The sequence below is a fragment of the Procambarus clarkii genome, chromosome 35 (genome assembly GCF_040958095.1).
Source record: "Procambarus clarkii isolate CNS0578487 chromosome 35, FALCON_Pclarkii_2.0, whole genome shotgun sequence".
NCBI classification, from domain to species: domain Eukaryota; kingdom Metazoa; phylum Arthropoda; class Malacostraca; order Decapoda; family Cambaridae; genus Procambarus; species Procambarus clarkii.
In genome coordinates, this window is record NC_091184.1 from 40,814,958 (window position 1) to 40,842,528 (window position 27,571).

The window sequence follows — 27,571 nt, forward strand, 5'->3', positions numbered from 1 at the left end:
TTAAATACATTTAAATACTTTTTTTGATATGTTTAGAATGTGTCCCTGGAATTTATTTATTCCGTGATAGCGCGACAATTATAGACTAAGTAACATAAATAATTTAAAATACAAGCCTAAGGGACATGTGGGAGCACTGGATAAAACTGGGTTAAAATGTTTATCATAAAATGTATAAAATTATCGATTATATCATTGACAGTATTTATTTATTTATTATTTATTTATTTATTTATTTATTTATATATAAGAAAGTACATTGGGGATTAACAGAGAACATAGAAATTGAGTTGATTTTACATTCTTGTAAAGCCACTAGCACGCTTAGCGTCTCCTCCATAGAATAAGAACCATATATGGCTTCATGCATGGAAGGAGTGTGCATCATTGCATCACCACCATTCTTAACACTTTTAACTCTGTATTAGACTCATGTCAGGACCTAGGTTTAGTCATCTCAGCAGAGAAAAAAAAGATACACAATCGGCGCCCACCCAGGCAGGGAGGAGCTACGTTCGCAAGATGCAACTGTCTGATGGCTCCCAGCTTGACTATGTTAACAGGTTCAAATACCTTGGCCTTGAGGTGCCACTGTATGGTCCTGTTATATTCAGACTCTGTCGTCAGTATAAAGAGAGGCTCCGAGCTCTCAAGGCTGTTGCAGGTTATCACTCAGGCTATGGTAGCCGGAAAACTGGAAAAGGTTCAAAGATTTGCCACCAGACTAGTACCCGAGCTGAGAGGTATGAGCTACGAGCAGAGACTACGGGAATTAAACCTCACTTCGCTGGAAGACATTAGAGTTAGGGGGGACATGATCACCGCATTCAAGATTCTCAAGGGAATTGATAGGGTAGATAAAGACAGGCTATTTAACACAAGGGGCACACACACAAGGGGACACAGGTGGAAACTGAGCGCCCAAGTGAGCCACAGAGATATTAGAAAGAACTTTTTTAGTGTCAGAGTGGTTGACAAATGGAGTGCATTAGGAAGTGATGTGGTGGAGGCTGACTCCATACACAGTTTCAAGTGTAGATATGATAGAGCCCAATAGGCTCAGGAATCTGTACACCTGTTGATTGACGGGTGAGAGACGGGACCAAAGAGCCAGAGCTCAACCCCCGCAAGCACAACTAGGTGAGTACCCGAACATCTCGGTGTTAACACCCTGAACACCCCTCGAAGGGGCCTCGTAGCCTGGTGGGTAGCGCGCAGGACTCGTAATTCTGTGGCGCGGGTTCGATTCCCACACGAGGCAGAAACAAATGGGCAAAGTTTCTTTCACCCTGAATGCTCCTGTTATCTAGCAGTAAATAGGTACCTTGGAGTTAGTCAGCTGTCACGGGCTGCTTCCAGGGGGTGGAGGCCTGGTCGAGGACCGGGCTGCGGGGACACTAAAGCCCCGAAATCATCTCAAGATAACCTCAAGATAACCCCGGTGTTAACACCCTGAACACCCCGGTGTTAACACCCTGAACACCCCGGTGTTAACACCCTGAACACCCCAGTGTTAACACCCTGAACACCCCAGTGTTTACACCCCGAACACCCCGGTGTTAACACCCCCGAACACCGGGTGTTAACACCCTGAACACCTCAGTGTTAACACCCTTAACACCGGGTCCGACCTCCCAGTCTGGCCACGACTCTTCCTGCTTAATGAAGAACTCAACAGTCATACATTCATCCACTTCATCATACATCATCAACTGACAACTGAGGCGTGAGAAGACAAAATCAGGAAGGAAAAGTCTCTGAGGAAGCGAGGTAAGGTAAGGTAATTATGAGGTGAAAGTACTAGGCCAGTATGATTATATACCACTTGGAAGGAATATTAAGATCATCTGGGATATATAAGGACGAAGTGAAGGAATGGAAAGCTAACACTTGGACCATCGGGGATGGAACGCAGACCTTGCAAGAATCGAGAGGACGGAGTGGAGAAACGGTGCCCAAGCACTGGGACCATCGGGGATCGAACACAAACGTATTTTATAAGCAGCACAGCTCTAATAAATTTCAGCAAACTGAAGTGTACACAGTTGTTCTCACCAGTTCTTTAAGGTTTATCAATTAGTTATTGAACTTAGTTAATGAATCAATATTAAAGTTATGTTTATCAGTTAGTTATTGAACTACGCCTGGAACCCGTAGGTGCGGGACTCTGAAGTCCTCCTCCTTGGGCTCTAGCAGCCCCAGGCTCTGCTTCAGGAGGCTGGGGTCGTTCTTGCCCTTGCTGGGGTGGTTCTTCTCCGGCCCCGACCACGGTGGTCTCCGGGTTATGAGTCCCTTCTCCAGCTTCCAGGTCAACTCCGGAGCTCACAGTTCCTGCGACGGCGCTGGAACCAATCATATTGGCGTTTGCCTTTCCATTGGAGACTTTCGGCGCCGTGGAGAGGGGGGACCTGCTGCATGGTTGACAGCTTCTCCCCCGTATCAACCTACCCTGGCTTTGTGCCCTGGAGAGGTTACTCCAGACCGACAACCAGAGCACAACTCCATAGTCTCCTGAGACTGATGAATGTCTGCTACTTCTACGACTAGAAGATATAGGTAATAATATATATGTAATAGTATTAGTTAACACAAAAACTATATATTGGAGGAACTCTACAACCTGTAATAAGAAGTCTTTTACTTTGAATGTAACCAATGTTGTAACTCTTTTTGTGTAATGAAATTTTAAATAAAATATAATGACAAAATAAAAAAAATATAGGGATGGTATGAAAAGACAATATATAAGTGTGCGCGGGTGCCCCACAAGGCTTCCCAGGATGCTGCATGTCGTCTTCTTCGAGGTCGAGGGTCCCTACAAACGCAACCAAAGATGGTAACCCCTATATATTTATATAACCTATATCTATAAAATAGAATGTTTATCCGAGGATGGTGACCAGACACTTGGTGGGACTTGCCTCGCCCAGCTTTCCAAGATGAGTCATGTTGGGTAGGGGAGCGTCGGTGTCCGCCGAATTGTAATACTTTAAGAAATATCGGCAATTATATTAATAGCAAACCTAAGACAACCGTGCAGTAATAACATCTATGTAGGAGAAATCCACAAAGGCCGTGACGAGAGTTCGAAGCTACATCCGAGAGCATCCCAGACGCTGCCTTAATCGACTGAGCTACGACATGGTAAAAGAATTGCAACCAGAAGTTCTACTGACCTTACTTGGATCCTGCAGCCTCTCTGAGACAAAAACCAGGATTTTACACAATTCCCCCCATGCACCCGAGCTCTGTCAATAAGCCGTTCTACCTCTTTACAAAATGAAGTAAGAGCGAAGAGGTAGAACGGCTTATTGACAGAGCTCGGGTGCATGGGGGGATTTTTGTAAAATCCTGGTTTGTGTCTCGGAGAGGCTGCAGGATCCAAGTAAGGTCAGTAGAACTTCTGGTTGCAATTCTTTTACCATGTCGTAGCTCAGTCGATTAAGGCAGCGTCTGGGATCCTCTCGGACGTAGGTTTGAACCCTCGTCACGGCCCTTGTAGATTTGTTCATATGATGCATCACGCTATTGTGATTTCTGTCTGTAATCTATGTAGGAGCTTATGATATATTAATAGCAGTGCTTATAAGCAACACATCCATCCTCCATCGTACATATATTGATGTAATGAACAATTGGATAGCAGAATTTGGTATTATTGAATTTGGATAAACCGGCAAAGGTTTTGTCAAATCAAATCAAATGTTTATTCAGGTAAAGTACATACATACAAGGTGAGACACAAATATGTTGTGGGATTTATAGATAGAGCTTGTACATACAATGTCTAAAGCCACTATTACGCCAAGCGTTTCGGGCAAGGTTGGCCCGAACCTTTGTATTTGTTTCTCATAAATCCTAACGTAACTTACCATCCAAGGTCTAATTCTAATACATGCTAACTGAGGCCAAATGTGGGAACCGACCTGTGAGATTTATATTTATTTGATTTATATGAATTTATATAGAATTTATATTTACGTTAATTTGTATACTTCGATAGCAATTTGTATGATGATAAGTGGACTGTATTTCTGCAATAATCTCACAAATCGATCCTCTACACATTAGGGGGGTTTATATTGAATTTATATATATGCAGCCAATCAAACTACAGTATTAGACTACATACATTGAAGAGGTTCCTTATCTTATTGTACAGCCGGCCTTAGTCCACCAGGTATAACCAGGATGTAGACACCAAATTATCCTCTTTGAGGTAGCTTCCATCACCCAGTAACTGGTACACAAAGCATGCTTCCTCGTCTTGACCTGTCAAAAGGGCGCTAGCTGTAAAGCCAGAATCCTAATATATGACAGCTATATCAGAGAAAACACTGTACAAGGAATCATAAAGACCTGGCTTAATTACCTTTAGTATGAGGCGATCTCGTGATCTAACCAGTTCACCCTATCTAATGACATTAATGGCCACAAATGATAGATAAATGGGTTTCGACAGAACACTTAACTTGTATTTGTTGACAGCGTGTTGATGATGGTACACCTTTGGTTTCCATAACACTTCGTCCAAGTAAAATTAACAGGAGCCGAAATGCTCCCGTGCGCCTCTGGTCTAAGTACAATAACAATGGCTGACCACTCCCTCACAACTGACGCTACTGGCCTACATTGTCCAGATGACAGTAAGTGATAGAAGGGTCACATTTACTCTATTTTAATTCTGATAATTAAGTTAATTTATATGAGATGTTTTTATGATGGTAAAGTCCAAAGACTAATGTATTTAAGAATAATTCCCACCATAATAGGTGGTGAATTTATAATAGTATGTGGTAATGATACTCCGTTTTCTATAGACAGTAATTCCACTACATGTTACATTTTCTATGGGTTAACTTGTTTATACAACGCAGCAGCAATATTATCTGCCTGCATGTAATATTAAATGATGTTGGATTTTCCGACATAATTCCCCAGGGGGCTGCTCACGGGTCGAAGTCCTATTTAGAACAGACGAACACCGATACTCCTCCTTCGAATTATTAGATTAATTTGATGTTAGTAGTTAGTAATCACACATTTGTGCATCTGTTCGTACAGGACGGATGTCCCGTACTAGAGTTGCAGGGGTTAGAAGTCTAATGCGATTTCATTTCCCTGTTAACTCTTGAAAGGCTAATATTCAAGCCTAATTACATATTATTTAACCCAGAAGACTGAATGTGATCAAGTACTACAGTCAAGTATGATTCAGGGACTGCAGTGAGATCAGTGACATTAGATATAACTTGAAGTTTGTTCAGGTAACTGGTCACTGATATATAAACACTGAGGCCCATGGAATACATCTTGATTAAATAATAAATGTATCAAATCAGTCATCAGATTTATTGGGGTTTAATTCAGTTAATTGATTCAGAGGATTGAATAGCTCATCATTAAAGTAAAATATGGTTCTGAGACTGCAGTGGGTTCAGTGAAACTGGTCGCAGTGACTTGTAGCTGTTTTAGGCTACTGTTCACTGATTTGCCACTGAGGCCTCATGAACTCATCTTCAGCTTTAAATGATGATACTAACATCAACCTCTGTTGGTATAGTCAGCTGTAATCTCCTTAGTATAATGCTACTGGAGAAATATAATCAGCTGACAAATTTAGATTTCTACTGGTATTGTTTATCTGCAGCCATAGGTCTCCTCAGGCTTGATACTGGGCCTGAGAGTAATTTACCTCCTGCAGATTTTAACATGGTTATGCCCTGATATTTAGTAGGGCTACCGATGAATCGATGGCAATAGTCTGTCCCTACAAGGAGACCGAAGTCGGTGAGGTGATCAGACTTAATATTATCTGCCAATTTTATTCCTCTATTTCTCAGGAATTTGGCTGTTGCTCTCAGACCTTGAACTTGTAGGTCTACTGGTATTTTGTCCACCACAATGGCTTGTACTCTACAGACGTACCTGCCTATACGTACTGATGGTTGTACCACCTGGTAGACTTGAGGTCCTGCATCTGTTACAAACCCTGAGATATTGAATGACATCTGGGCTACAGGCCTTAATTGTAGTTCATCTGCCAGCCTTTTAGTGACAAATGTTCTCTGGGATCCTTGGTCAAACAACCCACGGGTATGGACCTTGGCCCTGTTATTCAGGATGGTAATTTGGGCAGTAGGCAAAGTCGTATTACCTTTAGACTTTGCCGATTGGACACTCTTTGTTTGTTGCACTTTGCAGTACTGTACTGTGGTGGGAATGCAATCTTCCACCTTGGGTCTTGAATACGTTAATTTCGTATATTTGCACAGTGCTGCATGGTGCCTACCTCTTCTACACCTGTTACAGGTGTTGAATTGGGTATCACAATAGTCTATGTTGTGTGACTTGAGACACCTTGAACATCTCCCTAATTCCTGGAGTCGCTCAATACGAGTGTCTCTGGTTGGATAATTAGCACAACAGTATGTTGAATGTTTCTTTTTGGAGAACATACATGTCCCCCAGCCTACTGCACGTTTGGAAGTTACCGGTTTGGGTGAACTAGTAACAGTAGGCTTGGAGGATTCTGCTGCATTGTCAGATTTTCTGCAACTTGATGTTAGAGTAATTGACTGACGTTTATTTGGGGTAGTTGTTTTACCCTTTAATTGACTATTATTTTCTATTTCTGAAGGCTTGCATGAGGCTTTAACTTTCTCATTTGCTCGTCGTTTGTTTATGATGGAATGTAAACCTTCAGTGATGTCCTGTACTGTCAGGATGGTGTTATGTTGATGTGCATATAATTCATCTAGTATATCTCTGGACAATTTTCGTTGAAGGACTACTTTGGTCATCCATTCACTAGTAGTTATATCAGCCTTAAGACTGAATGTTCTTAGTAGTGACTCAAACTCCATGCTGAAGGATTGTAATGAGTCAGCAGTCTGATCAGGTTGAGGTAAATCTAGCAGTTGTAGTACTAGATGTATGACAGTTTTCTCATTGCCAGCATTATCCCTAGGAAGCTGGACTGGGAAATTAGTGCTGTCGCTATTTTCATTTACATTTTCTACTACTGGTTCAGCTTCACCTCTAGCTTCGAGGCATGTTAACTTAGTAGCCTCAGGTATTGGGTTTTCAGAATCCACAGAGACTGTGGATAAATTGTCTGAGAACTGCTTAATTTCTGGTGGTATAATATTGGGTGAAGCTGTAGTGGGTGAAGCTTTACTGGGTGAAGCTTTATCCTTGTTGATTAAAGGATCTAATCTGGCTTGACATTTATTCTCAAAAAGATCCAGATCATCCATAACATTATCTACTTTATTTGATGTACTGACTAATTGTTCTGATTCAATTATCCTGTGTAAATGTTTCAACCTGCCTTGAGTTTCTTCTTCATATTGTGCTAGGTCAGACAGGAATTGTTCCACATCTTCAACTACTACGTCGTCGTGGACTTGATTTTGGTAAGATTTCCTATTTGCTTTCAATATATGCAATTGGGTTTGAATCTGTAATAGTGGTATTTTCAACCGACGATAATTAATTACAGGCTCATATAACAACTGTTCATATTGGTCGAGATCTCTTGTCAGTTGACGTTTGCTTGCTACTAAAGCACACTTTGCTTTCTGTGGCTTAGTCATGGTGACTTGTTAATTGGGCACCACTGGCTCATAAATTGTGAGCAAGTACTAATGGTAGCCTAGGGTAAATTTCTGCACTCGCTAGGCTGTAATCCTACCTCTACTAGTGGTTAGCACTTAAAATTAATACACATTATATATATACAATCATACACACTAATGATTTGAGTGATAAACCAGTGTCACTGGAAGTACCTTTAGGTTAGCTCTTCTATATCACCCTAGGATGGAATACACTAATTAATCACTCAAAGGTGTAATGATCATAAGTAAATTATTATATATACAACTCAACTCGAGTTGATAAAAATTACACCCAAAATAGGGTCTGTACCATTCATTAATGGTGCTAGATTGTTCAATATAGTACAACTAGACTATGGTAATAATGGGACTAGGATGAACAATAAATAGTTCAACTAGTCAATGGTAATATCCTACCCTGTTGTGGGTTGGCAATTGGTAAATATTATACTGTGATCACTAGTGCAATATATATTAAATAATTCTCTATTTTGGAGAAATAATATACACAATTATTGATAATAGCCTCTTAATTAGCCTCTATGAAACTTCTAATATTATCTAGAAGTATTAAATATTATTAGTGACCTCGCGAAATAAAGTCCACAAAATTCGTGGATAATCTCTCGCGAAATTTAACACCACGAAATCTGTGAACAATCTCGCAACACAGCCACTAATTTGGCTGGCTTCAATATTAGCGCAGTCATTTCACAGAATAACGCCACCAAATCTGTGGGTGTGCATGAAACCGCTGATGAGGCTGATCTGAACTGAGCGGGGCTCGTGAACTCGCTCGAGGCAACGCCGCCATCTTTGACTGCTGGCTTTGTATAAATCACACTGCACTAGTATATTTAATGAATCCACTGGTTAACTGGTTCATCCGGTACTAAGATGACCAAATGTGGGTTCAAAGGACCAAATAATCCAGTTCCGAAGGTCCAAATAATTCGGTTTCGAAGGACCAAATAATGTGGGAACCGACCTGTGAAATTTATATTTATTTGATTTATATGAATTTATATAGAATTTATATTTACGTTAATTTGTATACTTCAATAGCAATTTGTATGATGATAAGTGGACTGTATTTCTGCAATAATCTCACAAATCGATCCTTTACACATTAGGGGGGGTTTATATTGAATTTATATATATGCAGCCAATCAAACTACAGTATTAGACTACATACATTGAAGAGGTTCCTTATCTTATTGTACAGCAGGCCTTAGTCCACCAGGTATAACCAGGATGTTGACACCAAATTATCCTCTTTGAGGTAGCTTCCATCACCCAGTAACTGGTACACAAAGCATGCTTCCTCGTCTTGACCTGTCAAAAGGGCACTAGCTGTAAAGCCAGAATCCTAATATATGACAGCTATATCAGAGAAAAGACTGTACAAGGAACCATAAAGACCTGGCTTAATTACCTTTAGTATGAGGCGATCTCGTGATCTAACCGGCTCACCCTATCTAATGACATTAATGGCCACAAATGATAGATAAATGGGTTTTGGCAGAACACTTAACTTGTATTTGTTGACAGCGTGTTGATGACGGTACACCTTTGGTTTCCATAACACTTCGTCCAAGTAAAATTAACAGGAGCCGAAATGCTCCCGTGCGCCTCTGGTCTAAGTACAATAACAATGGCTGACCACTCCCTCACAACTGACGCTACTGGCCTACATTGTCCAGATGATAGTAAGTGATAGAAGGGTCACATTTACTCTATTTTAATTCTGATAATTAAGTTAATTTATATGAGATTGTTTTTATGATGGTAAAGTCCAAAGACTAATGTATTTAAGAATAATTCCCACCATAATAGGTGGTGAATTTATAATAGTATGTGGTAATGATATTCCGTTTTCTATAGACGGTAATTCCACTACATGTTACATTTTCTATGGGTTAACTTGTTTATACAACGCAGCAGCAATATTATCTGCCTGCATGTAATATTAAATGGTGTCGGATTTTCCGACACCAAATATAGTACATATATGTTATACTAGGCCTAGAAATATATCTGTTTGGTTTTAGCTGTATTTTTTCCCGACTATAAGGTGAATAGTACCAAATTCTACTATGTAATTGTCCATTACGTCAATATTTAATTTATATGTACGATGCTCTACATAGTTACAAAATGTACAGGAGGATGGATTGCTATCATTAAAGATAAAAACATTTCTTTTGGTTTGTTATGGTAGGAAAAATTTAGACTGTAGCAGAGCGTAGTTTCGATCTACGGACCTCTAGTGGGATTATGGGCCCAGCACGCTTCCACTGCGCCACTCTGCTCCACAATGCATAGTTATATGACTCTCAATATTAATAATTAGTATAATGTAGTATTAGCAAATTACAAATTGGTATAAGTTTTATGATTTAATAAATATTGTCAATGTTCTTTGTTATTAATTTTAGCTCTTTGAAGGGAAGGGAAGGGAACTATCAGGGGGGAAAGCGCCAAGCCATTACAACTATATAGCACTGGGAAGGGGTCAGGATAAGGATTTGGGATGGGACGGAGGAAAGGAATGGTACCCAACCACTTGCTCGGTCGGGGATTGAACGCCGACCTGCAAGAAGCGAGACCGTCGCTCTACTGTCCGACCCAAGTGGTCGGACACTTTGAGTTTATTTCAATAGGTTATGAAAACAAACATTTAAAAAGTCAAATGTTTCCGCCCGGGATCGAACCGGGGACCTTGCGCGTGTGAGGCGCACGTGATAACCACTACACTACGGAAACCTGAAGTATAGCGACCTGTTATTATATGGACCAAATCCGGTTAATTGCTACCAAAGATGCACATAGTTTTTCTTCAGCGATATAATATGATCAAAACACATTGCTTGAGTAATTATATAAATTAAACAAGGTTTAATAACGAAAATAGAGAGAAAATCCTGTTTTATGTGTGTACGGGGTGTATGACGTCACGATAACATGAGAGGTTTAGTTTAGTTTAGTTCACTTATTATGCACCCCATACCCATCTTGTGGGAGGTAGAAGGAGTTACAGAAGCACATAATGGGCTCAGGGACTGAACCCCACAATTCACTTAGTTAAGCAAGTTCAAATCTTGATAACTAGTTACAAAATTCAGTATAAGTCGTCACATCATAAATGGGTTCGTGATTGACCACAAGTACGGTTTCTAAATTAAGCAACTGACATGTGGAGAGCTAGTGTCACAATTTTTTTTTTTTTTTTTTAGATATATACAAGAGTTGTTACATTCTTGTGCAGTCACTAGTACGCGTAGCGTTTCGGGCAGGTCCCTGGAATACGATCCCCTGCCTCGAAGAATCGTTTTTTCATCCAAGTACACATTTTACTGTTGCGTTAAACAGAGGCTACAGTTAAGGAATTGCGGCCAGTAAATCCTCCCCGGCCAGGATACGAACCCATGACAGCGCTCGCGGAACGCCAGAACCCCCCTCCAGTGGGCAGCGGTGGATAGCAGATCATTTTGAATTAAATATTTACACATCTCTGGAACATTTAATTTGTTATAGGAAGCAGAAGGAAGTGATATTAGGGTCTCAGAGTGCGGGAGCAGGTGTTTTTAAGGGTTCAGAGAAAGGGAGCGAGCGGGAAAAAGCAGGAAAAACTGATTTTAGGGCTTCAGGAAGCAAAAGGGAGTGTTTTTAAGGCTTCAGAGAGCGGGAGGAAATAGGAGGAAGTATTTTTAGGGATTCGGAGAGCGGAAGGAATTGTTATTAGGGCTTCAGAGAGCGGGAGCGAGTGGCAGGAAGCAGGAGAAATAATTTGTAAGGCTTCAGAGAGCGATTGATTGATGAAGATTAAGCCACTCAAAAGGTGGCACGAGCATGAATAGCCCGTAAGTAGTGGCCCTTTTGAGCCATCACCAGTATCAAAAGCTGATACTGGATATCTGTGGAGGTGCGAATGCACCTCCACAGATACTGTGGAGGTGCTCTCCTGGCGACCATATTTCTTGGATAAGTCGCTCCACACAATTGTCGCTTGGACCGTCGACTTCCTATGGCGTCACCTCTCACATATTTACGTCTAATTTCGTTATGAAATTAGATTATTTCAGAGTAAAAATAGGTTTGATCATGTTCTATGTGTAGCACCAACATTATAGTAAGTAAATATGCCATATTTCTTCATTACTTACGTAATGCTAGGACGATTTGTGTAGTTTTGGCCTGATTTGGGTTGATTGGGGTAATTCTATGGACCGATTTAGGGTGGCAGTCTATGGTATGTTGTTGTCGGGTGACTGTGTCTTGGAGGGCCAAAATAGCTTCTGATTGCATTTTCACAAGGTTGTGCAGTTTCTGGAGCCATGGATTACTTCGGAGAGGTTTGAAGTTTAAACAGGGAGCCATAGATTGAGTGAATTCTAAAGCTAGAGATCCGAGGTGAGTTGAAGGGGGGGAGTGAGGAGGGGGAGCAGATGCTGTGTTTACAAACATCGGCGAGGGCATTGTGACACTTGTGTTGTGACACTAGCTCTCCACATATGTCAGTTGCTTAATTTAGAAACTGTACTTGTGGTCGATCTCGAACCCATTGTTGATGTGACGACTTATACTGAATTTTGTAACTAGCTCATCAAGATTGTAACTTGCTTAGCTAAATGAATTGTGGGGTTCAGTCCCCGAGCCCATTATGTGCCTCTGTAACCCTTTCCACTACCGCCCACAAGATGGGTATGGGGTGCATAATAAATGAACTAAACTAACTAACTTCCGGCCTAAACATAACACTGGGAATATTGTAACATCTCTGACTGCCCTGTTATCAATGATTTCAGACCAAACGGTACGAGGTATTTTGAGCTCTGTAACTACTTTTATTATTATTTATATTGCAGTCTCCGTGGTGTAGTGGTAAGACACTCGCCTGGCGTTCCGCGAGCGCTATGTCATGGGTTCGTATCCTGGCCGGGGAGGATTTACTGGGCGCAATTCCTTAACTGTAGCCTCTGTTTAACGCAACAGTAAAATGTGTACTTGGATGAAAAAACGATTCTTCGCGGCAGGGGATCGTATTCCAGGGACCTGCCCGAAACGCTACGCGTACTAGTGGCTGTACAAGAATGTAACAACTCTTGTATATATCTCAAAAAAAAAAAAAAAAAAAAAAAATTATTATTATTATTATTATTATTTATATATGGAGGAGTTCATACATGGTTGTAAAGCCACTAGCACACATTGCGTTTCGGGCAGGTCCTTAGTCCTATGTTCCCTGGAATACCAACCAGGTACCCATTTTACTGTAGGGGTAAACAAAGGCTATAGTTAAGGATTGGCGGCGTCCAGTAAATCCTCCCCGGCCAGGATACGAACTCAGGACAAAGCGCAAGCTAAACGCCAGGCGAGTCTTAACCACTACACCACCAGGACTACTTCATACACTTACGTGTATTGGAAGATATTCTTGTGCTAGTGTACTGGTGGATCAGCCTGGCATTCCATATTCTCTCCTGATTCCGTGTATGACTGGCCTTCCTGTGAGGCGGGGAGGTTAGATGAACTTGTGGCTAGTTTTTGATCTACACTTTGTAATCCATCATATAGAATAGCGAAGCAGCATATTGCTGTGTAGACCTAAGCTTATTAATACAAGATTTTCTGAATATTAATTTCAGTGGGAGACACAGTTCATCTGCCAGTTCTTTTATAACGTGATTTAATTTCGTTTATACCTGGGGACTTTTGAGTCGTTGACCCAATGTACCTTCTTGTATATATAAAATAAATAAATTAATAAATAAATTTACGATGCTTACTGTCTGAGACATTTATTTTTGCTATATTTCGTATATGACAAGTGAAATTCAGTTCCTTGTCAATGTGAAGACCAAAAATAATTTTCCAACTACTCTGCTTTCAATTTGGGTATTGTTAATTGTTAGTTTAATATGATCCATAGCAAGTCATTGAGCGTTCCTCGTACAACAGGTGTCAAGGTCACTAACCAGCAGAGTCACCCCATAAATGTATCTCGTTTTCTGTCAAACAAAAATCACAGAGAATGTTAAAATTTGTCAATAACATAAACTGTGTAACTTCAGAGATATCTAAGTCAACATGTGGATTTATACAATACAATACAATACAATACAATTTTATTTAGGTAAGGTACATACATACAATAAATATTTACAAGGATTGTTTGACTTATAGGTAGAGCTAGTACATACAATGCCTAAAGCCACTATTACGCAAAGCGTTTCGGGCATGATAAACTTAAATGACAAGCTTAATACTAATTGAGCATAATGAGTAGAATGAAAACAAGAAATGAAAACATAGATGCAAAAGCAGCACAAATACAATTATGTCGACAAACAGCGCTCTTTAAAGAAAAAAACAGACATTGGATGACAATAGAAGGGTAAGGTAGGTTACAGGGAATTTATTAGGTATAGCTTCGCTTTTAACTTAAACTGGTTGAGAGAGGTACAGTCTTTAACATGGTTGGGAAGGTCATTCCACGTTCTGGGCCCCTTGATTTGTAGAGCATTTCTAGTTTGATTAAGTCGTACTCTAGGAATATCAAAACTGTATTTATTTCTGGTGTGATGCTCATGGGTTCTGATACAACCTTCTATGAAGCTTTTGAGATCAGGATTGGCATTATAGTTTAGCGTTTTATATATGTATAATACACATGAGAGAATGTGCAGTGACTTAATGTCTAACATATTCAGAGATTTAAGTAGGGGTACCGAGTGGTGTCTGGGGCCAGAATTGGATATTGTCCTAATAGCAGCTTTGTGTTGAGTAATTAGAGGACGTAAGTGATTTTGGGTAGTAGAGCCCCAAGCACAAATACCATAGTTGAGATATGGATAGATAAGGGAGTAATAGAGAGTCACCAGGACAGGGCGTGGTACATAATATCTGATCTTAGAAAGAATGCCCACAGTTTTTGAAACTTTTTTTGATATGTTTAGAATGTGTCCCTGGAATTTATTTATTCCGTGATAGCGCGACAATTATAGACTAAGTAACATAAATAATTTAAATACTTTTAAATACTTATTACTAAATACTTATAATTCCGTGATAGCGCGACATTTATAGACTAAGTAACATAAATAATTTAAATACTTTTAAATACTTATTACTAAATACTTATAATACTTTAAATACTTTAAATACTTATTATTAAAGTATTTAAATACATTTAAATACTTTTTTTGATATGTTTAGAATGTGTCCCTGGAATTTATTTATTCCGTGATAGCGCGACAATTATAGACTAAGTAACATAAATAATTTAAAATACAAGCCTAAGGGACATGTGGGAGCACTGGATAAAACTGGGTTAAAATGTTTATCATAAAATGTATAAAATTATCGATTATATCATTGACAGTATTTATTTATTTATTATTTATTTATTTATTTATTTATTTATATATAAGAAAGTACATTGGGGATTAACAGAGAACATAGAAATTGAGTTGATTTTACATTCTTGTAAAGCCACTAGCACGCTTAGCGTCTCCTCCATAGAATAAGAACCATATATGGCTTCATGCATGGAAGGAGTGTGCATCATTGCATCACCACCATTCTTAACACTTTTAACTCTGTATTAGACTCATGTCAGGACCTAGGTTTAGTCATCTCAGCAGAGAAAAAAAAGATACACAATCGGCGCCCACCCAGGCAGGGAGGAGCTACGTTCGCAAGATGCAACTGTCTGATGGCTCCCAGCTTGACTATGTTAACAGGTTCAAATACCTTGGCCTTGAGGTGCCACTGTATGGTCCTGTTATATTCAGACTCTGTCGTCAGTATAAAGAGAGGCTCCGAGCTCTCAAGGCTGTTGCAGGTTATCACTCAGGCTATGGTACCAATGTTAGAACTGTTAAAATGATGTACCTTGCATACATCAGATCTTTAGTGGATTATGTTGCACCTCTGCTTGTCTGCTTGCTCTGGAGGACTTGGAGGCTTCGTGGGGCTGGAGACTTGGAGGCGTGGAGGTCTCGGAGGGCTCGGAGGGCTTGGAGAGGGTTGGAGGGCTTGGAGGGGGTTGGAGGCTTGGAGGGCTTGAAAAACTGTAGAAGGAAGCCGTGTGAATTACCCTTGGGTGCCCTCGTGTCAAGCAGAGATTTAATATAAGAAAGGAACGTAATATTCGGAGCGTTATTGATCGTGTTACTGAAATTATGGTACAAGCCTCACTACAGGAATTTCCGGAGATTTCAGAACCGCTAGACCGAGTGGGGGCTGATTTGATTGATCTCCATTGCAGTCATTCAGGCAATCGGTACGTGTTGGTATTAGTGGCCCATCTGTCCAGATACACCACCTTGATCGCCATCCCTCAAAAGGATTCTCATACTGTTGCCCGAGTATTTTTAAATAGGTTCGTAAATGTATTTGGACCTCCTAAAGTTTTAGTTACGGACCGAGGTCAAAAATTTAATGGGGATATATTTTGAGAAGTTTGTAAGATATTGGAGACAACCTCAGCCTTTACAACAGCTTACCACCCTTAGGAAAACGGGATGACTGAACGTACCAACCGTTCAGTTAAGGATATGCTTGCAATCCTTGCTGAACGCGATGCAAACTCATGGGACGAACACCTACGTTATGTTCAGCTGGCTCTGGATACTACTATCCACTAGTCTATTAATACCCAACCCCCTTCTTTTGTTCACTGGTCAATCATGCAATTTCCCATCAGGTCTGCTTAACAGACACAATGTTGCATATGGAGAGGACTATCCTTCAGAAGTTCTGAACAAAAAGAGGAATGCTTGGAGAGTTGCAGCTGAGGCTTCAAGAGAAGCACGGGGTAGATATGCTCACTATTATGACAGTAATGTACGACCTCTGAAACTGAAGGAGGGCAGCCTGGTCTTGAGAATCAATGAAGCTGCTCCCGCCAATCAGAGTAGGAAACTAGCTCCTAGATGGCGGGGGCCGTATAGAGTGATCAAGAAAGACGGCCCTGTAAATTTTGTCATAATGGGAGTATTTGAGGATCAGGTGGAAAGAACTGTCCACATTAATAAGTTGAAGATTTACCATGCTAGGGAGGAACTGGAATTGCCTTCAGCAAGTCTAATTCCTGACTCAGCAGAGCTGACTAATGACTCAAGTTACGAGTCAGATGGGGAGAATGTCCCTCTGTCATCTCTCGTCAGTAGTCAAGTGCACTCTCGTCACCCCATGGTAACAAGATCTCGCACTGTATAGTAAAGGTTAAAGTAACTCCCTTAGTTAGTATCATTTAGAATTCATTAGATTTTCCTGTAGAGGCAATAATGATGTGGATTTCTTAACTGTACTTAACTCAGATAGCAGACTTTACCTTGCTCTGGGGTTTCCAACTTCCAACAAACCCAGAGTTATATCCATGCTTCCGCCATGTTCTTGTCTGTCTTTTCCTAGGTCTGATTTGTACACCTGCCCAGTTGTCTCAGCCACACGTGAACCCTATCTGAGAAGATCAAGGGGGAGACACGTTACACAAAGTCCTCCCCGACCAGACCCAGTAACTAATCACATGGTTATTTAGGGTTAGTGACAATACACCAGCCACCCAGCCGACTCCTCACGTCACTAACGAGGTTGTCTTGGCTCAGTATGCTATCTACAAGGATGCAGTCACCAGATGTCAACGTTTCACACCATCGTGGGTGGTTGTCTCGACGTCCTCACCACCCACCAGCTGCGTCGTCAAGACTGCAAGCAGATCGGAAGTAATTGTGGAAAAATCGAAGAGGGAGCCAGCATGTAGCAGTACTAATTATTCTCGTCGTTGGATCCATGGTTACGTCGTCTATTGTAACGCAAGCGGAACGAGGCGGACACTAGATGAACGACACGGGCTCCCTACAGAGTACAGTCTACTCGCCATAAAAGCGGGCCACAGCCTCCCTCGGCCCGAGGTTAACTGTACGAGGGTATACACTATCACACCAACAGTGGAAAAAGCTTGAAGTTGCCCAAAACAATGCTATGAGAGCTGCACTGGGAGCCCCCATGTGGACCAGGCTTGAAACTCTTAGACTGGAGACGGGTTTGCCCTCTCTACAAGAAAGAATATCACAAAGGACAGCTACAATTATCAGTAAGATAATTATTTCTTCTGATCCAATCCCAGTACGGCAGGCCTTGGTGGTTGGACTAGGCCAAAACAATGGAAACTCTTGGGTTGCAAGAGCAGGAAAAGTCATAAACAGACTACATTTAAAAAACATGATTCTTGATAGAGAGGGTGATCATCCACACCCAAATTACACTCCTTCCGCGCCGTGGGAAGAGCCTACTTTCAAAATAGTAATAGAAAGTCTCCCAATGAAAAAGGCTGCCTATGATCCGACAATCCTAAGGCGCATAATAGAAGAGCAAATGTATAGCATAGCAGTAGCAGGAGCCACCCACATCTTCACAGACGGATCGGTGGACACAGAAAATGAGAGTGCTGGCGCTGCTCTTTGCACGACCAGCGTTCAGGCATATTGGAGACTGGGAGGACTAGTATCATCAACCCAAACTGAGCTGTTCGCCATACAACAGGCATTCGCATATGTGATTGCACAAAACACTCAAAATGCAATCATACACACAGACTCAAAAGCTGCACTTCAAATACTAGGACAAAAACAGTGGAAAGATAATGTGGAAATAATTACCACCATTTTGTATCACGGAGCAGTCGCTAAAGGCAAAGGCCTCAACATAACTTTAAACTGGATCCCATCCCATATTGGAATCCCATTAAATGAAAAAGCTGATGAAATTGCTAAATTGGCAACTCATCATCCAGTGATACATAAAACAATTCAACCCAGCCTAGAGAACATAAAAAACATCATCACCAAAAAACTCTCACATCTCAACAAAGCCTACCTACACCAGAGAATAGCTGAAGGTTCGCCATCTGCAACATGGTATCTTCAGGCAACCAAATTAGAAAGGTTAAATATCCCAAAAGGAATCCACAGGGAAATAGCAGTTAGGCTATATAGACTACGTCTAGGTTACAGATGCAACTGGGAGATTGGTGAAACCCGACAGAGAGAGTGCATCTTCTGCCAAACTGTCACAGAAAAGCCATTACTTCACTATCTTCTGGAATGTGAAGCAACCAATGACCTTAGAAGAGCTTTAAGAGTTCCTGAATCATGCAGTGGCCACCCTGAAGCCATCAACACAGCCACTCTCCTGGTCAACAAAGGTGTCCAGCAGCTGGACACCCTCATAAAGACTGTGAAGCAGTATCCTCCCCCACGATAACAGCTTGATGGTTAAATGCACCTCAGAACACTGGGAAAAAAAAAAATTAATAATTACGGGAGACATCTCCCGTCACGCAGGGTGCAGTCGCACCTCCACAAATCTCCAGTATCAGCTCTTGATACTGGTAATGGCTGAAAAGGGCCACCACTTACGGGCTATTCATGCCCGTGCCACCTTTTGAGTGGCTTAATCTTTATCAATCAATCAATCGAGGGTATACACGCATGGTGTTTACGGTCTAGTAGTCTGGTGTCATCAAGACCCGCCTGAGATGAAGTGAACCATGGTGACTGAAGATTGGGAGCCACTTGTTCTGTCAACACGCCACCCACCTCAACGCCTTTCTGCAGCTACCTCCGTCACGAGACATCGTTGTGCGTCTAAGTTCAAGTATGTTTATTGAGATAAGCAATAAATACATCTCAAAGGGATAGAGTAGCTTAGGCTATTTCTACCCCCCTCTACTTCAAGTCCCTCAAGGGGCGCACAAATTCAGTGATTACAAATAGACATATAACAGTACAAGAATCCCATTTAACATTGCATACAGCAAGTACAGCATATAATTGTTACATTCTTGGGGCAAAATTCTTGTAGCTCCTAAGTATACTGTCTATTATACCATTATCACACATCCAAACAATTTGATGCGGTACACTATTTATTTCCTTATTTCTATATTTTTCAATAAGGTGACACTCTAATACATAATGTTCTAAGGTGTGGGCGTACGGCATACTACATAATTTACACTCCTTATCTTTTTCACTGACATCAACACCGTATTGCCAGATATATTTGTATCCTAATCGTAATCTCATGTAAATTGAATCCTTCCAAGTAGACTTTCCTTTACCATAAGTGAAGGACGAATTTGTATTTATTATTGAATAATTCTTAAGTGTGTTACTACTGTCCACCATTGCCATTCTCTTTATCATTTCTTCACCCTCCTGAATCACCTTGAGTCTTGTTTTTATTTGTTTCAAGGTTAACTGACAAACAACATCAACAAGAGTTTTTTCAGTGGCTCTCTTCGCTATGTCATCAACTACCTCATTCAACAGTATTCCCACATGTGAAGGGATCCACATGAATCTTACTTTATACCCAGTTTTTTCTAGTCTCTTAACATTCTCTCTACACTCTATCACAATATTCTGATATACTGGGCGTCTGCTATTTAAAGACTCTAACGCTCCTCTGCTGTCAATAAAGAAGCAAGCATTTTTACCACATTTGACTACTTCCTGTAATCCTGCTAATACTACTTGGAGTTCTGCCTGCGTTGAAGAGACATTGTCAGTTAAGCGGCGTCCAATAACAGTATCTACAGTGCCGATGTCAGTGTACTCCCTGATCAAGACTCCACATCCTGCCTTCCCATCCCTAGCTACTGACCCATCACAATATACATGTAGAGTGTTTTCCGTAGGCAGTTTTCTAATTATACAATCATATGTACCCCGCAGCTCTCCTATTTCATACATACTTTTTTTCTTATGCAAGGGAGTAATTACTACATCTACATTACAATCCTCCCATGGTGGTGTAAATTTCATCTTGGGCACAGCAATACACTCTGTAATAACATCATACTTTATAACATTATTTATTCATATATACTCTCTTCTTCATCATACACTGTTCACTACTTCCCACCTTTTGAACCGAGAGGATTAATGTATTAGCTCTCCAACCTCTCATTAATCTAATGGCAGAGGCTACATTTATCTCTGAAATTCTATCCCCAATACTCTGCAGATTCAACTCCATCCTCATTATCTCAATCATAGCATTTCTTGGGCATCCTAAGATAATTCTCATTGCTTCATTTTGTACCTTCTCCAACTTGCCCATCCTACCTTTACCAAAACAAGAAATGACAGGTGCAGCATAATCAATAAGAGATCTTACAGTACTCAAGTACATCATTCGTAGCACAGGGACTCCCACTCCCTTTCCACAGCATGCCAAGGCCTTCAGAGGTTGTAATCTCTTCCGACATTGACCCAACAGTCTGTTCATCTCAGCTTCCAAACTCTCATGGGTATATCCAACATATATGCCTAAATATTTATATATATTAACTCTCTCTATATTTTTATCGTTTATTTTCAAAACAATGGGGCTCCGACTTCTACATTCAAACTTAGTTTTGTTTTCATTAACCACCAGTCCCATATGGTGACACAGGTTTCCGAAATTGTCCAACACTGTTTGAACCTTTGAAATATCTTTGCCCTGAAACAAAATATCATCGGCATATATGATCGGAGTTACCCCATTTGAGTATCTCTCAGATGCTATCTTATTCATTAGTACATTAAACAAGGTGGGACTCAACACTCCTCCCTGAGGTGTGCCGAGTTCAAAAGACCTCACACCTGACATACAACCTTGATACCACACCTGAGCCTTCCTTTCGTAAAGATTATCCCCTATCCAGCGCAATAATTTCCCTTTAACACCAAGACTAGCTAATTCATATAAAATAACCTCTTTGTTGGCTTTATCAAAAGCTCCTTGTAAATCAAGGAAAATTCTATAATAATCATTTCCATTAGCTAGACATTTAATAATACAATCAGAGGTACTTTTTCCTTTGAGGAACCCGAACAAGTTACTAGACAGCTGATCACCTATTATATATAAAAGTCTATTTAAAATGATCCTCTCCATCATTTTACAAAAACACGAGGTTAAAGACACAGGTCTGTACTCTCCATTGGCTTTAGGGATAGGGATGATCATAGCTTTTTTCCATTTACTGGGATTATTGCCCTCTTTATAACTAATATTAAAGAGGTCTAAAAGTGGGCTTTTCGTCATAGTGGCAAGTTCATTAAGTATTTCATAAGTTACTCCATCCTCCCCAGGTGCGGTAGATTTTCCAACTTTAATCGCCGTTATTAGTTCTTCTCTGGTAATACCTGTGCAAGTGACATCACCACTGTTACCTGCTATAAGTATAAAATCCTTTCTTAGATCTTTCCAAGAATCTAATGACTCTCTCGTTACAGCGGGTAATGAACTAAGCTTGGCAGCTTCCGCCCATTTATTTACGAGACCATTTGCAATTCCTTGCGGGTCAGGATATGCAAGAAAATTATGCTTTTTACTCCGTACTTTATTTACGTCTTGCCAGATTTCCTTCAAGTTTCTGTTACTCCCAACTTTCTCTGCAATTTCCTGCCAATACTTGCTCCTAATTTCCTTTCTCTTCTCCCCACACAGCCTAGCAACTGCCAGTAAAGCATTCTTCCCTTCCTCAGTCCTAGCAATCCTATTCCAATACCTGTGAGCTCTCTTCATTGTTAATGTCCACCCCTTAAGCATCTTGTCATGTGTATAATTTTCTTTTCTGGGGGGGATGCTTTTTTATACTAGCTGTTTTCCGGTTCAATATTGCATTAAATACATCTACCTCCTTAATTAGATCTTCATAAAATGATACTGCCGGAACTGGCTTATAAGTATCATACCAAGACTTAATATGAGCAACAAGACCCCTTAATTCTCCCTCACTAACCTCTAAACTTTTCCTCTGAAGGCAGGAATTCTTTCTGCAGGCAGGAAGATCAGCAAAAGCTGCTTGACTCTGTAGTTGTGTCGTCCCAAGCTATTCCAGTGGAAAGCGAAGGTGAAAAGAGTATTAAAATTGTTCAGGATCTCTTAAAAAAAGAATTGCAGATCACTCTAAACAAAACAGACATTATTGCTGCCTACAGAGTAGGCAAAAAGAATCCATCAGGACAAAACCAGCGGAAAATTCGCCTGAAGCTGGCTTCCCAGTTCATGAAATCGTATCTTGTCCGGACAGCTGCATCCCAACGACAGGGAATCTACATCAACGAGTGCTTGACTAGAAAAAGACAGCAACTCCTCCACCGCCTGCGTCAAATCCGTCATCAAAACCCAGCTGCGATTCATCAGTGCTTCGTTAGAGATGGCGTGATTAAAGCGAGAAAGACTTCAGTAGGTAAAATGTTTACAATTGCTAATGAGGATAACCTCAACACTTTCCTCTCCCAATGTGGTTTGTCTCACCTTATTATCACTCTCAATGAGTCAACATAATTAACCCCTTTGTCACCTAGTGCGGGATATGTATCCTAAGTGCACATGAGCACCACACCAGAAACCATGAGCACAGATCCCATGAGCAACACACCAGAAACAAATACCAATTTTATTCCAAGAGTACGACTTAGTCAAACTAGAAATGCTTTACAAATCAAGGGACCTCGTATATTAAAGTCCCCTGCAATAATTAAATGGTTTTTGTTCAGTCTGTTATCTAGTATTAGATTTCTAAGGTTTGAGTTGAATTCAGACACATCAGTGTTAGAAATTCTATAGACTGCACCCACAGACAGGACAGACTCGGCACCCTTGACTCTGAAACTGGCGAAGATATACTCCCCACAGCAGTCTCTAGTTCTTATTACTTTTAAGCATGTCAGTTCTTGGTGGTAGTAAAGAGCAGTACCACCACCTCTTTGAATTTGACGACAGTTGTGAATTGCCGAGTAGTTAGGCATGTTAAAGAGTTGAGTAGTATCCTCTTTCAACCATGTTTCAGTAAGTATAATAAAAGAGAATTTGTTGTCAATAGTTTCAATCAAGGCACTAACATCATCGAAGTGTTTACCTAGGGATCTAACGTTCAAGTTGATTACAGAGATATTGTGATTATCTGTTAATACATTGTTTACATCATGTGCTGTAAAATATCTGCAATTTTGATCATTAAAGTGATGATTGTCATAGATAGTGGATGGAGGTTTAGTTCTGGGTCTATACTTGTCTATCAAAATTTTGTCTATTTGTCAAAATACTTGTCTATCAAATTTTTTTGAAAAACTAATCTACAAGCAGCTTAATTTACTCTTATCTAGCCAAGCACAATATACTTAGCTCTTGCCAATATGGCTTCAGACCCAAAAAAAGCACTAACGATGCACTTATTAGTATGATTAACTTAATTCATGCAGCTCTTGATAAAAATGAGTTCCCTGTTGGGTTATTTGTGGACCTGCGTAAGGCTTTTGACACTGTCGACCACCAAAACCTTCTTCTTAAATTACATCATTATGGAGTCAGAGGTCACTCCCTGCAGTACCTCAGATCTTACCTTACTGACAGGCTCCAGTATGTTTCTGTGAACAATTCAATTTCTCCCACCCTACCCATCAACATTGGTGTTCCTCCAGGCCCTACTTGGCCCTCTCCTCTTTCTCATCTTCATTAATGACCTTCCAAATGCCTCCCAACACCTCAAACCTATTCTATTTGCTGACGACACAACCTTCATTTACTCCAGTCCTGACCCCCTTGCTCTAAATGCCTCAGTAAATACTGAGCTAAATAAAGCCCATCTTTGGCTAACTGCCAACAAACTCACCCTTAACATTGACAAAACTTTCTATAATCTGTTTGGCAATAAATCCTCTAATCAAATAAATCTCAAAATAAACAATACCCAAATTTGTCACAAATTAGATGAAAAATTCCTTGGCGTTCTCATTGATCACAAGCTGAATTTCCAGGGACACATTCTAAATATATCAAAAAAAGTTTCAAAAACTGTTGGCATTCTTTCTAAGATCAGATATTTTGTACCCCGCTCTGCCCTGGTTACTCTCTATTACTCCCTCATCTATCCATACCTCAACTATGGTATTTGTGCTTGGGGTTCTACTACCCAAAATCATTTACGTCCTCTAATTACTCAACACAAAGCTGCTATTAGGACAATATCCAACTCAGGCCCCAGACATCACTCGGTACCCCTACTCAAGTCTCGGAATATGTTAGATATTAAGTCACTGCACATTCTCTCTTGTGTATTATACATATATAAAACGCTGAACTGTAATGCCAATCCTGACCTCAAAAGCTTCATTGAAGGTTGTAACAAAACCCATGAGCACCACACCAGAAATAAATACAGTTTTGATATTCCAAGAGTACGACTTAATCAAACTAGAAATGCTCTACAAATCAAGGGACCCAGAATGTGGAATGACCTTCCCAACCATGTTAAAGACTGTACCTCTCTCAACCAGTTTAAGAAAAAACTAAACACTACCTAATAAATTCCCTGTAACCTACCTCACCCCTCTATTGTCAACCCATGTCTGTTATTTTTTTTTAATCAACACTGTTTCTCAACCTATTGTATTTGTGCTGCTTTTTCAGTCATGTTCCCCTTTTTTTTATCTTTATTTGTATTTGTTCTCAACACTTTTTATTCTTTATGCTCAATTAGTATTAAGTTCTAGATATTAATGTTTTTCTTGCCCGAAACGCATTGCGTAATAGTGGCTTTAGGCATTGTATGTACTAGCTCTATCTATATATCAATCCATTAATGTAACATCACTTGTATGTATGTACCTTACCTGAATAAACATATTTATTTATTTATTTATTTATGTACCACGGTAATATATAGCTGTGCCGCCACCTTTTTTATTAGGCCTACAGTTATGAATGGCTTTATAACCAGCTAAGTTGTAGAGTTGGGTATAGTCTTTATTTAGCCAAGTTTCTGTTAAAATAATGAATTATAAGTTAGTACCTAGTGCTGTGAGTAATGCATTTAAATCGTCAAAATGTTTACCAAGTGATCTAACATTTTGGTTGTAAACTGATAGACAGGTGCTATTTTGGAGTTTGTTTTTAGCCTGGTGTGCTGTGAAATACTTGCAATAATGATGATCAATGTGCTGGTTGGTGTAGATATGAGACAGAAGATTTTGATCAGGATCAATATCACTGTGCATAGAGATGCAGAGGGATCACGATACAAGATACACGATATAGCAAAACACAAGAATAAAAGCAAATACAATAAAATAATAACTAATTAGAAGTAAAATAAAGATCCAATAGATAGCCAGAAAGGACACAGAAGTTAGATAAAATAAAAAACAAAAAATCAGTAGAGATTGACATTATAAATGTAAAATAAAAAATAATAAGAAAAATAATGATCATAAAGTAAAATGATCTTGAAGATAATTAGCTTAGTAATGGTTAATTAAAATCCTATAATTAGTATGAGCCTAAGAAAACAAAGTGAGCTCAAATAGATAATTCCGAGAAAAAAAAGATGACATGTAAATCTAAGTAAATCTAGAAATTTACTCTAATATAAATCTAAGTGTAAAAATAAACAGGGTGAGTGTATATTCATGTGGAAGATTTTACTATGATACTGAGGTAGATGCTTATATAAACAATTATACTGTTAATTAATTCCAATAAATGATTACAAGAAACAAATACCAAGTTACTTTAAGTAACAGGGTAATAAAAAGCCCTGGGTTTAGTGACAAGGGGATTAACTAAGAACAAATAGTTAGGAGTAAAAAACAAGCAATGTCAACAACATAGATGACAAACAAAAAATAAAATTAAAAAACCTTTGGAAAGGAAAGGCAGAGCTTAAGTTCACTTTGGTCGTATGTGAGACTACAAATTATGTTCTGGTTATTCAGCTGTTATCTCACAGTCATCCAGGAAAGAAGTGAGGTGTGCCTCAGTGGTTATGACATAAGTCTTTCCAGAGTCAGTCTTCCTAGCTATTATTTTACCATCGCGCACAAAACAATGTTTAATAGCAAGGGATCTTTTGCAGATTCCACGTAGTTTAAATAAGATACGAAGAAATAAAATTATACGTATATAAAACGCTGAACTATAATGCCAATCCTGACCTCAAAAGATTCATTGAAGGTTGTAACAGAACCATTGAGCACCACACCAGAAATAAATGCAGTTTTGATATTCCTAGAGTACGACTTAATCAAACTAGAAATGCTCTTCAAATCAAGGGACCCAGAATGTGGAATGATCTTCCCAACCATGTTAAAGACAGTACCTCTCTCAACCAGTTTAAGATAAAAACGAAGCACTACCTAATAAATTCCCTGTAACCTACCTTACCCCTCTATTGTCAACCAATGTCTGTTTTTTTTTTTAATGACGCTGTTTGTCGAATTGTATTTGTGCTGCTTTTTCAGCTATGTTTTCATTCCATGTTTTCATTTTATTCTTTATGCTCAATTAGTATTAAGCTTTAGTCATTTAAGTTTTTCATGCCCGAAACGCTTTGCGTAATAGTAGCTTTAGGCATTGTATGTACTAGCCCTATCTATAAATCCATCACTCTTTGTAAAATCTCTTGTATGTATGTACCTTACCTAAATAAACATTTGATTTGATTTGATTTGATTTAATTTTTGGACAGGGATAAACCTGTCTGCAGCTTCCTGGCACTTCTGGGTGACAAAATCCATCATGACCTGCACATTCTTGTCTCTAAGTTCTGTTTCCCATGGTATTCCCCTGAGGAAGTTCCTCATCTCGTCATATTTTCCTCTTCGGTAATTCAGTCTTTTTCCCTCCGATCTCATCCTTGGATAGGTTATTCCTACCTCCACCAAGTACTCAAAGGTCAGTACACTGTGGTCACTCATTCCTATGGGGGCTTCAACTTTGACTTCCCTTATTTCTGACTCATTCAGGGTGAATATCAAGTCGAGTCTAGCTGGTTCATCATTGCCTCTCACTCTTGTGGGTTCCTTGACATGCTGGCTCAGAAAATTCCTTGCTTCCACTTCCAAGAGTTTAGCTCTCCACGTATCTGCACCACCATGTGGGTC

General features: G+C 39.8%; 1 long non-coding RNA gene and 1 other non-coding gene across 2 annotated transcripts in view; both read right to left on the reverse strand.

Annotated features, from left to right (window-relative positions):
- The window catches only part of LOC138371291 (uncharacterized), a 239,892-nt gene that overhangs the window by 133,798 nt on the left and 78,523 nt on the right, over window positions 1–27,571 (reverse strand). The gene's annotated exons all lie outside the window — the stretch shown is intronic.
- Window positions 10,316–10,388, reverse strand: TRNAV-CAC (transfer RNA valine (anticodon CAC)). Its single transcript has one exon. It is a non-coding gene; the product is annotated as a tRNA-Val (tRNA).